The sequence below is a fragment of the Caretta caretta genome, chromosome 6 (assembly GCF_965140235.1).
Source record: "Caretta caretta isolate rCarCar2 chromosome 6, rCarCar1.hap1, whole genome shotgun sequence".
Taxonomy (NCBI): Eukaryota; Metazoa; Chordata; order Testudines; family Cheloniidae; genus Caretta; species Caretta caretta.
In genome coordinates, this window is record NC_134211.1 from 123855059 (window position 1) to 123861058 (window position 6000).

Consider the following 6000-nt stretch of genomic DNA (forward strand, 5'->3'; position numbering starts at 1 on the left):
ACACACAAATTGATTCGCATTAAGTTGTGAAACAGCCAGATCCCTTGGGCTCTGACCCTTCAAACATATGTGTTACTTTACACATGAGTAGTCCCACTGAGTTTAGTTGGACTACTCACGTGAATCAAGTTGCACAAGTTGTTTACAGAATGGGGGCCCAAGTCACTATTAAATACAGTAGGTTGATGTTTCTGGCCTAAATTTTTTTCCGGGCGAAATATGGGGGTTTTGTCACGAAAATTTCTTGAGGAAAATTTCCTTGAAAACAGGTTTCAGAGGAACAGCCGTGTTAGTCTGCATTCGCAAAAAGAAAAGGAGTACTTGTGGCACCTTAGAGACTAACCAATTTATTTGAGCATGAGCTTTCGTGAGCTAAGTGAGCTGTAGCTCACGAAAGCTCATGCTCAAATAAATTGGTTAGTCTCTAAGGTGCCACAAGTACTCCTTTTCTTTTTGCTTGAAAACAATATTTCCAATTTTTTCAGTGGGAAAATTCTAACCAAAACATTTTTGTTTCGCAATTTTGAAAATACTGACATTTGAAAAGGAAACATTTAGATGGACAATGTCAAATTATTTTGTCTTGACATTTCTAAATCCCCTTTTTTAGAACTTTTCATTCCACAAAAATCTTTTGATATTTCAACTTTTTGGCCCAATTTGGGATGCAAACAAATGTCAGAAATATTGGCATTTCATGCATGACTGAAATTCCATTTTCCAACCAACTCTATTACTTTATGCACTGAAAATTTTTAAAAATCCAGAGGCACGTGGGATATTGATAGGAAAAGAAACTCATTATAAACCGACAAGGTGGACTAGGTAATATATTTTATTGGATCAACTACTTTGGTGAAAGAGACAAGCTTTCAAGCAACACAAAGCTCTTCTTAGCTGATGAAGTACTCTGTTCTCACCAACAGAATTTGGTCCAATAAAACATATTACCACTCTCAAAGTGTTTCTCCAATATCCTGGGACCAACATGGCTACAACAACACATCAGACAAGTTATAAACAGACATTTTAGGTGGGATTCTGAAAGCCTCCTGGGAGATATGGATACTCAGTTTTCCTTAAAAAGAAGAGGAGGACTTGTGGCATCTTAGAGACTAACCAATTTATTTGCGCATAAGCTTTCGTGAGCTACTTCATCGGATGAAGTGAGCTGTAGCTCACGAAAGCTTATGCTCAAATAAATTGGTTAGTCTCTAAGGTGCCACAAGTACTCCTTTTCTTTTTACGAATACAGACTAACACGGCAGTTACTCTGAAACCTGTCAGTTTCCTTAGATGGATTGGAAAAAGCCACGTTTCAATTCATCGACTTTTCAACAATAACTTTACTCTTATCAAAGCCACATGATGGCTCATGTACATCACCACATCTGGGCAGTTGACCTTCTTTCATCTCCTTTCCACTCCTTCACCTTAAAATTTATCTGCCACATAAGAATTGTCTTTTTATAACAAACAACTCGATGTGATTGATCAGTTATCTAGGATTTCAGCATCGATTCTTTGTTAGCTGGATTAAATTTTACTTTTGTTTTTATCATCCAAAATAATGGTAAAATAATTATATTAGGACCTGATTTTACACCTGATCTTAACTCAGCCTTTCTTTTGACACCTGCAGTTCTTTGCAGATGCTGTTTATGACATTTAGCCTTCTAAATACCTGATTTGGGAGCACAGGCATGCACTTAGATATCCCAATGACATAAATTGTGCATGTAAACAATCCAGTGAATTTTTTAAAATCATAATTACATTCTCCTGCAATTTGCAGATGCACAAAGGGGAAGCAGTTAAAATGGACTCTGATGGGGTATTCACCCCACACCTGCCTCAAAGGATAGGGTGATTAGGTGGGCCAATTAACCAGCTAGGCTGCACCTGGAGGAGGGGCCATGGAGCAATGAGGATTAATTAAAAGATGAAGCTCAGCTGGACAGGAACGGGGCGGGGGGGGGCCTGCTGGTATAAAGCCAGGTAGCCGAGGCCAGAAAGGGGCTTCAGGGAGGAAGTTTGCAGTCATTCTCCCTGAGGCTAGGGATAGCAAAGAGCTTGGCCTGCAGGGAAGGGCATACCCAGAGGAGGGTGGAGAGGGAACCTGATAGAGGCAGTGTAGGAAGCAGTCCAGGGAAACAGTAGCAAGGTGTGGCAACATGCAGACGTCAGCTGCTGGTGGTAGGGTCCCTGGGCTGGAACCTGCAGAAGAAAGTGGGGCAGCAGGGAAGTGGCACCACTAAGGGGCAATGAACTGGAAGACTGCCAGTGATGGATGATACAAAGAGAACTTGGTGCCATGGGTGGTGGGTGGACATCCCCCTTCGGGGAGGCTAGCCCCACGGCCCTGCCCCTTCTGCACAAGGCCATGCCCCTCACAGCCAGAGCCCTGAGCCGCCCTCCACCTTGCAGCCAGAGAAGCCCTGGGCTGGTTTCAGCTGGCCAAGCAACCTGAGCCTGAGCAGCCTAACCACTGCCACGGACCTGGGGCCAGAGCAGCCTCAGCCCCAGCCCAGAGTCCCGCAGGTGGAGCTTATAATACCAACTTCTCATGCTTGGTACACAAACCTGGAAGAGCAAAATGACAGTGACCTGGCTGGAGGGACAAACCATGAGAGGGAGCAGTCGAGTCCTGAGAGAGAGTCTGAGTGAGCACCCCCAGGAAGGGGCATCAGCCCGGCAGAGCTAATCCCCAGCCGTGGTCACAGGGAGGTGCTACAGTGGTGAGTAGAGCACCCCTTGACACCAACCTTCAACCATAAATATGACAATAGCCACGGTGAGATTTTTGCCAGCTATTTAGGGCCTGATCCAAAGCCCACTGACATCAATAGGAGTCTTTCCACTGACTTCTTTAGGCTTTGGATCAGGCTCTTATTGTATGAATTAGAGTAACTGCAGCCTGCATGTGCCTGGCGTTTAGTTTTCCCTTGGAGGCATGAATCTTTGTTTGTTTTCTCCTTTGATATTTATCTCGCCATTAGTAAGATTTTAAGTCGTTGGAACACCTTAACGATGGCTGTCCGCCACAGGCAGAGGCAACCTTACACATCCATGTTTGTCATGGAGCAGGCATCCGGAGGGAGGTTTATTGGAAGGAAAAATTCATAATGATGCCATGATGCAATGAGCCGTTTTATCTCACAGGGAGGTTGAACTAGGCCTAGTAATTGCAGAAAGATTTATGTGACTGGAATTATACATGACTGGTGCTGGCTAATGTATCTGTGGTGTGGATGTTGTGAAAGCACCTTATGAGACAACATGTATAGAAACCTCAGAAGGCGTATAATCTCCGGAGACAGAAAGAAAAACCACTCTCGCTTGATTCGTACATGGTGCTGACAGGAATCTTCTGTTCCCTATGGCCAAAAGAAAATCTCTTTTGCTGACACATTTGTGTTGCATCAGATAAACAGCGGCAGGGTTAGTGTGTTCATGTTTCAATTTGTCTTTAATTCTCTCTCGGGCTTTCGCATGCCAAGGGATCATATTTGATTTAATCATCAGTCACCTTTAAAAAAGGAAATATCTGAAAATCCACATGATTTTCATTCAACACAAGCTCTTGATCCGGGCTTCTTCGGAAGGAACGAAAGTTGTCATGCCAAAGTCTTGGCTGGTGTAAATCCAGAATAACTCTGCTGAAATCGGTGGAGTCACTCCAAGTCTACACTGGTGTAGGTGAGACCAGAATTTGGGTCATTTTTTTGTTAGGCCGTCTTTGTGACATTCATTAGTTTGTGTCAACCTTTTTTGCAAGACTGCAGACCGCTTTGGATTAAGCCAATGGCTTAGCAGTAATCGTATTATGATTTGACGTATTTACCACACCAAATCAAGCCCTTCCGACGTACTTATTCCTTTTGATGACCAAAGCATCCCGGTAAGCTGAATGGATGTTATTTTACGTCTTGACACATTTACCCTAGCGTATCTTGTATTTAATCTATTTGGCCTATGGTATTAATCAGATTTAGGAATTGTTTCTTTTTTGTTACCGTTTCACTTTTTTGCAACCCCTTTGCCTTTCTCCTCAGCTTCTCAGAGGCCTGGCACAGCATCAATAAGCTCTGTAACCCCTCCTTACAGCCCACCAAAGCAGGGATGCCTACTTGACAGCTGTTAGGCTAGTCATAACTGTCTTCCTGACACCTTGTGCTCCCTGCATCTGTTGCATCCGCCCATTGCCTCTCAGTTTATACTTCAGTTATCAGGTGACTAGGTCAGGGAGTATCTTTTCATTATATGTTTATATAGGGTCTAGCATAATGGGGCCCTGATCCTCGACTGGGACTTCTAGGTGCTCCGGTAATACAAAGGATCAATATGACCATTGCTTATGTATTCCCACACCATTTGTTCTGCTGGGGTGAGGAGGAGTAGGGTTACTGGGGCATCTTCTCCAGAGCACAGTATAAGAATGGAGGGGTGATTTTTCTCTCGTGTTCTTCTTGACCAGAGTGCAGAGACCTCTTCACTTGTACTTTAGTTCCTGCACCTGTCCGGGAACAGGAAAGAAACTATATAAGAGCGGCCATACTGGGTCAGACCAAAGGTCCATCTAGCCCAGTATCCTGTCTTCTGACAGTGGCCAGTGCCACTAAAGCTCCTGTTCCACATTCTGGCTTCTTTTTTTGGAGCCTCCTTCACTGCTCTGTTTCCACAATGGTGTCTGTATTATTAAGGTGACTTCCCCTAGCACCAGCTCTGTGTGTCCCCCATGGCTGCCTGAAGAGTTACTGGGAGGGCTAGATCCTCAGCTGGTATAAACTGACATAGCTCTGAAGTCAGTGGAGCAGTTCCCATTTACACCATCCTTGAGTCTCTGGTCTACCTTAGACTGTGAAGACCTACCATCCATGGAAGTAATTGGAGCAACACACCTCTGAACAGCATAGTAACCCACAGAAACCTTCCTACCAACACTACAAAAAGAAGGATTCTCCTGAAGATTGAAACAACAGACTGGACTTCTACATAGAGTGCTTCTGCCGATGTGCACGGGCTGAAATTGTGGAAAAGCAGCATCACTTGCCCCATAACCCCAGCCATGCAGAACACAATGCCATCCACAGCCTCAGGAACTACTCTGACATCATAATCAAAAAGGCTGACAAAGGAGGTGCTGTCGTCATCATGAATAGCTCGGAATATGAACAACACCACTTTCTACAAGCCATTACCCTCTGATCCCGCTGAGAGTTACCAAAAAGAAACTACAGCATTTGCTCAAGAAAAATTTTTACTCCCTGAAAAAGCACAAGAATTTTTACTCCCTGAAAAAGCACAAGAACAAATCTGCACAGACACACCCGTAGAACCCCGAGCAGGGGTATTCTATCTGCTACCCAAGATCCATAAACTTGGAAATCCTACATCCCATCATCTCAGGCATTGGCACCCTGACAGCAGGATTGTCTGGCTGTGTAGACTCCCTCCTCAGGGCCTACACTACCAGCACTCCTAGCTATCCTCAAGACACCACTGATTTCTTGAGGAAACTACAATCCATTGATGATCTTCCAGAAAACACCCTCCTGGCCACTATGGATGTAGAAGCCCTCTACACCAACATTCCACACGAAGATGGACTACAAGCCGTCAGGAACACTATCCCTGATAATGTCACGGCAAACCTGGTGGCTGAACTTTGTGACTTTGTCCTCACCCATAACTATTTCACATTTGGGGACAATGTATACCTTCAAATCAGCGGCACTGCTATGGGTACCCGCATGGCCCCACAGTATGCCAACATTTTTATGGCTGACTTAGAACAACGCTTCCTCAGCTCTCGTCCCCTAACGCCCCTACTCTACTTGTGCTACATTGACATCTTCATCATCTGGACCCATGGAAAAGAAGCCCTTGAGGAATTCCACCATGATTTCAACAATTTCCATCCCACCATCAATCTCAGCCTAGACCAGTCCACACAAGAGATCCACTTCCTGGACACTACAGTGCTAATAAGCAATGGTC